Source organism: Notothenia rossii (genome assembly GCF_949606895.1).
Source record: "Notothenia rossii genome assembly, chromosome: 8".
Lineage (NCBI taxonomy): Eukaryota > Metazoa > Chordata > Actinopteri > Perciformes > Nototheniidae > Notothenia > Notothenia rossii.
Genome location: NC_136906.1, coordinates 31,551,516 through 31,558,883, shown reverse-complemented (window position 1 = coordinate 31,558,883; position 7,368 = coordinate 31,551,516).

The window sequence follows — 7,368 nt, the reverse complement described above, 5'->3', positions numbered from 1 at the left end:
TGTGAGTAAATAAATGTATTTAATATAGAGATTCTATGAATTTGCAGTTATTTATGTTCTGTAAATATATATAAACTGAAATATTGTTATGTTTTTGTATTTCATGCCATCTTAATAATAATAATAGATTTTTATTTTTTTCATTCCATGCTGGTATAACAGTTTTTGCACCGGCAGACCAGCATAATGACCAGCTTCACCAGCTTGAAGTCCATGCTGGTCCATGCTGGTTTTTTCAGCAGGGTTAGTTTTTGCAACGGTCTGTAAATATACACAACTTTATAATAAAATGCACACATTTACCTTTTTCTAGACTAAACTTGTCAAAAAGTCTGCGATAATAAAACCCACCCATTTAGAGGGAAGATATGATTGGTCAACTGTACTGTCGTTTGACATTACTCTCTCGTTGAGTTATAGCGGGCCCTCTGTGAATTTACAGCAGGACCACCAATCAGCTCCTGTCTTCACAGTGACTCGCAGAGAGGGCCAAAGGAGCTTCTTTCATTTAACCCTTCACATTCCAACAGAAACTGAACAGGAAGGATTTATTTCTTTGGAAATGTTATTTTAAATACAATTAAATCAAGTTATTTTGGTAAAACTAATGAAAAATATGTTTTTTAAATGTTTGTTTTTTTAATGTTTTCAAATATTATTTTTTGGAATGTCTTAGGCCCTCAGAGAGGGCCTAGAGGGCCCTGACGGCTCGCCACTGAAATGTAGAGGAGTAAAAAATACCAGGTTAACCTCTGAATTGTAGTGGAGTAGAATTACAAAGTAACAATAAATTGCATGTAACATGCTGCTGTAACAAAAACACTTCCCAACTTGGGATCAATAAAGTATATCTTATTTTATCTTAAGATGATCGATGACTACTGACATATTTACAAAATTTGCCTCTGAACCTTGACAAGTGCATGTTTCAGGCTTATCAATGAACAACAGGAGGGGTCACAGACATAAGACCAGCTATTAAATAAAGCTCTTCTGACCTGAGCTGTCATGTGGGTATATGAATGCTGTCCATGATGGACACAAGCAATTTTCACCCATTTATTAATTATATGTTTTAAATGTGATAACACTCATGTGTTTCCCATCCCCTAAACCTCCAGGGGTGTACACAGTTTTAAGGTCCCATCATATGCTTTCTGGTTATTAACCGTGCCTTGTGTTTTGTAGCTTGTTCTGCATGTAAACAGTCTGCAAAGTCACAAACCCTCAAAGTACACCCTGTAGCGAGTAAAACTCTAACACAGAAAAGACGTGTCTATGCTGCCCCAGAAATGACACCAGTAATCCACCTCACACTATCCGCTCCTCGAGCCCCACAGGGCGGACCAGCAAGCCCTGCAACGTCCCGCCAACACGGCACCCAGACCCCACGCAGCATTCTCATCTGTTTGTCATTACTGTTGTCATTTTCTGGTTGCTAACAAACGCCATTGTAAAATATAAATACTGATGTTCAGCTGTAACGGTGGTTGACTAAACAGAACAGAGTTGGCGAGCTGACCAATGAGAGCACAGTGGGCTCATAGGGAGGCAGGAGCTCCAACAAGGCGTGTAGGACAGAGAGTGAATACACATACTATACAGAGATGCTGTATGCATACCTGCCAACCCTCCCGATTTTCGTGGGAGACTCCCGATTTCATAGCCCTCTACCAGTTTCCTCCCGGGGTCGTATTTCTCCCGCATTTCTCCCGATTTCTGATAAAATCAGATTTACTCAGGACTGTTTCCACTCTGACTTTAATACAGCTACACCATTGTTTGGTTTCCATGGTAGCGAGTCTCTTTAGTCATATAAAACAGAACAAGAATTGACAACTCTACCCCCTGCTCACTCCTTTCCTGTAAAATACAGGTCCAGCCCACACATGCTCCCATCAAGGACGGTGCTACAGGCCGCAAGGCATTGCACTTACGGACTGTCTACACAGCAGCGTTAAAAAAAATCTTCCAACGCTTCCAACGCTTCTCTGCCCATTGACTTTGAATGGGGTGAAGTAACTTTGCCTCGCTTTTCGCCAAACTGCATTGTGGGGAAGCAAAGCGAAGATTTCCAGGATTTCCAGGATTTTCAGGATTCAAAAGTTGAGCAATGTTCAACTTTTGAAGCCGAGGTAGGGGCGTCAGCCAATCAAATCACGTTTATGCAAATCTGACAGTACAAGCGCTAGCCAATCAAACCGCGTGCAAGCTGGGAGAGCCAGACCGCAGTTCATTTTCTATATGTTACGAACTCAGACACTTAGGATGTAGGACCCAATTGCACGACCCGGGAGACAGAGGTAAAGTATTCATAATATACTTTATTTTTCCAAAATACAGCAATAACAACAAAAAAGGTCAATATCAAATCTCAAGTTTGAGATGACAAAAATAGAGAACCAAATGAAAGCGCTCACGTAGTGAGGAACCAAAACTTTTCCAGAGCACAGAGAGTATAGACCTGATCATGGCAAGAGAGAAGACGAACTGACGAGGAACACTGGGAGACAGGGAAATGTAACCACATGACAATGAGAAACAGGTGTGAATAATCAGGGGCGGGACTGACGCTGATGAGCACAGGAGACACAGAAAGATGCCAGGTGAAAACAATCAGAAAGCCTGCAATGAGAGATAACTGGTGAGTGAGAAAACAAACATAAAACAACATGAACCTGAACCTCTCTAACATTTCTGTCGGTGCACAACAGTACCCCCCCCCCCCCCCCCCCCTCTAGGGCCGACTCCTGATGGCCCAGGCTGATTGTAAAAGTCGTGGATAAGAGTCTTGTCTACGATAAATGAAGCAGCTACCCAGCTCCTAGCCTCAGGACCGTAACCCTTCCAGTTTACCAAGAATTGCTTCCCCCTCCCCCTATTACGGACCTTCTGTAGCTTACGGACCTTGTAAACCTCAACCCCTTCAAAGAACTGGGGTGTTGGAGGGGGCTTGGAGGCGGGAACAAGTGTGCTCTCACACACCGGCTTGATTTTACTGACATGAAATTTTGGATGCACTCTCATATTCCTGGGGAGTTGCAAGCATACAGACACCAGGTTGATGACTCTGGACACCGGAAAAGGACACACAAATCTCGGAGCCAGTTTCTTTGAGGCGACATGGAGTGGTAAGTCCTTAGTGGAAAGCCAAACCTTTTGGCCTGGTCAGGAGGGAGCGACCCTGCGATGGACGTCTGCAACAGCCTTTATCTGAGCTGAACTTCGGAGAAGAGACTGGCGAGCACCAGCCCAAACTCGGTGACAACGTCTGATCATGGCATGAGCCGATGGAACCATCACCTCTTCCTCGTTGTTAGGGAAAAGCGGAGGCTGGAAACCATTGACACAATGGAATGGAGAGAGACCTGTGGCTGCCGTAGGAAGAGTATTGTGGGCAAACTCGACCCATGTGAGGTGGTCACTCCAGGTGGTCTGGTTCCGGGAGACGAGACAACGTAGCGTAGTCTCTAGTTCCTGGTTCAGACGTTCCGACTGTCCATTTGACTGAGGGTGATATCCTGATGACAAGCTGACGTGGCACCTATGAGTCGACAAAACTCCTTTCAGAAACCGGAAATGAATTGTGGACCCCTGTCGGAAACAATGTCATCAGGGAATCCATGGATCCTGAATACGTGATTCATCATGACCTCTGCGGTGACTTTGGCAGAGGGAAGCTTGGTCAATGGGATGAAGTGAGCCATCTTTGAAAATCGATCCACCACTGTTAGAACCGTAGTCTTGCCTCTGGATGAAGGAAATCCTGTCACAAAATCCATTGAAATGTGTGACCAAGGACGTTGGGGAATCGGCAGCGGCTGGAGCAAGCCCATCTTGACTTGAGACGAGGTCTTATTACACGCACACACCGGACAAGCCGCTACATAGTCCGCCACATCCTTCCTCATGGCTGGTCACCAGAAACGTTGTTGAATCCTGAACATTGTCCTTGTTACTCCCGGATGGCACGAAAGCACAGATGAGTGAGCCCAGTTGATGACCCTGGAGTGAAGAGCCTCAGGAACAAACAGCAGATTGTTGGTACACTCGCTAGGTGCTGGATTCATGACATTTGCCTTTTTAACGTCCGACTCCACTTGCCAGGAAAAGGCTCCGATCACACGGTTAAGTGGAAGGATTGTCTTGGGCTCTACAGCAAGTGGTTCTGGACCGTAAAGACGAGACAAAGCATCAGGTTTTTGATTCTGAGACCCGGGAAGAAAAGAGAGTGTGAAGTTGAACCTACTAAAGAATAGTGTCCACCTGGCCTGACGGGAGTTGAGAGGCTTAGCCTTTCTTATATATTCCAGATTTTTGTGATCTGTCCAGACTAAAAACGGCTCTCTCTGCCCCCTCTAGCCAGTGTCTCCATTCCTCGAGGGCAGCTTTTACAGCTAACAGTTCCTTGTTTCCCACGTCATAATTCCGCTCTGCTGTTGTCAACTTCCACGACAGGTAAGCACATGGATGCATCTCGTTGTCTTCTACCGATCGTTGAGACAGTACTCCTCCAATTCCCTCATTGGAAGTATCAACCTCGACCATAAACTGGCGCTGGGGATCTGGAATGGTGAGTATGGGAGCTGATGTGAATCTCTCTCTGAGGCGTTGGAAAGCGATGTCCGCCTGGGGAGTCCACTTGAAAGGGACCTTAGGAGAAGTCAGAAATTGCAGAGGGGCAGCAACAGAACTGAAATTCCTAATAAACTTCCTATAGAAGTTAGCAAATCCTAGAAACTGCTGAACCTTCTTCCTGGAGTCTGGTGTGGGCCACTGGGATACTGCACTAATTTTAGCAGGACCCATTTGCATATTATTAGGTGAGATTGTGTATCCCAAGAAAGACACCTCTTCTGTGTGGAACTCACATTTCTCTGCCTTGACATATAGCTGATTCTCAAGCAGTTTCTAATAATATCATCCAGATACACAAACACTGAAATATTCAAAGATTCTCGCAAAACCCCAGTCACAAAAGCTTGAAACACAGCCGGTGCATTGCATAGTCCAAAAGGCATTACTGGTATTCATAGTGACCACTGTGAGTGTTGAATCCTGTCTTCCACTCATCCCCTTTTCTCATTCTAACCAAGTGATATGCATTTCTTTAATCTAACTTGGTGAATATCTTGGCAGTTTGAAGCAGTTCAAAAGCAGATGACATGAGTGGCAGAGGATAGCGGTTCTTCACCGTAATGTCATTTAGTGGACTGTAGTCTATGCAAGGTCTCAGAGACCCGTCTTTCTTTCCCACAAAGAAAAATCTGGCTGGAGAAGAGGAAGGATGGATAGTCCGTGATTTGAGTGAAGAGGAGATGTATTCGTCCATTGCTGCTTTCTTGGGTCTCGAAATCGAGTAAAGTCTCCCCTTGGGAATGGGGGCTCCCGGTAAGAGATCAATGGGACAGTCAAAATCTCGGTGAGGAGGTAGCGACAGGGCTTTGGACTTGTTAAACGCTTCCTTTAAATCATGGTAACAGGGAGGTACCTTCTGTAGATCAGGATAGTCAGGGTGATCTTTAATGATTTTACTAGAGTCTGTTGGTGCATTAACAGGTTGTGAAAGTTTACACCTGCCAATACAATCCTCTCCCCATTCCTTAATTTTCCCTGAACGCCGTTCAATGTGAGGATTGTGGGTCTTCAGCCATGGAAACCCCAAAATAATCGGGTGCTGAGCCGACTCAAAAATATGAAATTGCATGCTCTCTGTTCACAGTAATTCACAGTATTCAGTATTCACAGTAATCTGAACGAGTTAACTTGACAGCCCTACTATAAACATAAACATTTTACATACAACATATTCCCATGAAGCCACAGCCTGTCGGACAATAACACTCACAGAAGATGCGTGAACCAGCCAGCGGGAAATACGAAGCACAGCCCATGGAGAGCAGACGTCCATTCATGAAACAACCCAAGCTACACGTGGAGCACACTCGGAAACAAACAAGTTTGTTCTCCGAGCAACAGGAACCGAATAAACCATTAGAAAGCAGCAGTACCAACCAACCACGACAAGGTGGTGCCAAAACAGCCAAGAAAACACATACAAGACAGATATGCACCAAAAACACACATCAAGGACAGAACAGTTTGCAATCAACGGGAGCATCAGCCCATATGCCGCAAATTGTTGTTTCTTACACGACCACTAGGGGTCGAAAACTTTAAAACTTGATTATGGGTCGTTATAAGCTGCTTGAACAATTAACCTATTTGGTCGTTTTTCTTGTTTTGAAGGATATTCCCCAGCACTGAAAAAAACTGAAACATTGACTTTATGGAACATTTGGCATTGCATTATTCTAAACAGTGACGTCATTAAGTGGCTCCTCCCGGGCTCTGTTCAATAGAAAAGCAAACTGGTTATTAAGTGGTTCGCACCCAATTATTGACCAAGCTATCCCTGGAACGGAACTCAACAGAAACAAGGTTTCACAATACAGCCCACAGGACATGATTATTTTTACACTATTCGTTACAATAGTTCCATATTTGATCTTAGTTTACAACTTAGTTCCTCATGTATTCACCGTGATATACTAAAGCAAATTTCTTGTATGTAAAAAAATATATATATTTATACAGTCTATGGTAAAAACGTACCTAGCTCTGAGGATTCAACAGTTAATATTCCGACAGCTGTGCTCGATGTAAAACACTGAACACAATCTGCACACTGATGAAAATATTAAATGTGTCTCCACTTCTCAGTATTCAGTCCATAAATGTTTTGGCAAAGGTTACATATTACACTGAAGAACTTATTCTAAAGAGAATAAATTGATAAAAAGATGATGTCTTCAGATGAATACGATTTTTTTTCTGTTTGCTAAGCCATGTTTTTTTACAACGCCTCTGGCTGATATTTTGGCTCTTCCGTGACATAGTGACATCACTATTAAACACTGGCGCTTCTATTGGCTAGCTTTCTAACGTTGTACCTGATAGGCTAAGGGGCGGGACATCTCTAAGCAGTTGACCAATCACAACAGACCTGGCCAGCTAACCAATCAGAGCAGACTGGGCTCTGGTTTCAGACAGAGGGTTAAAAGAGGTGCTGCAGCACAGGCAGTATGAGAAAAAAGATAGAGCTTTTTGAACATTAAAGCATGGAGACATGTCACAGTAGAGGCACTAAAAACAAATATGACCCTGAAAATGAGCAGAATAGGGCTCCTTTAAAAAAGAAAATCGTATTGTTTTCGTCATATAATGTATAATGTGTTTCTTTATGTGCACTAGACACTGCATCCTAAAATCTCAGAGTGACCTTGTGCCAGTTATAAAAGTGCTGAGTAGATTGTTATTTTATTTAATAATATATTATATAACAGAAAACTCAGCAGGTTTTTATTA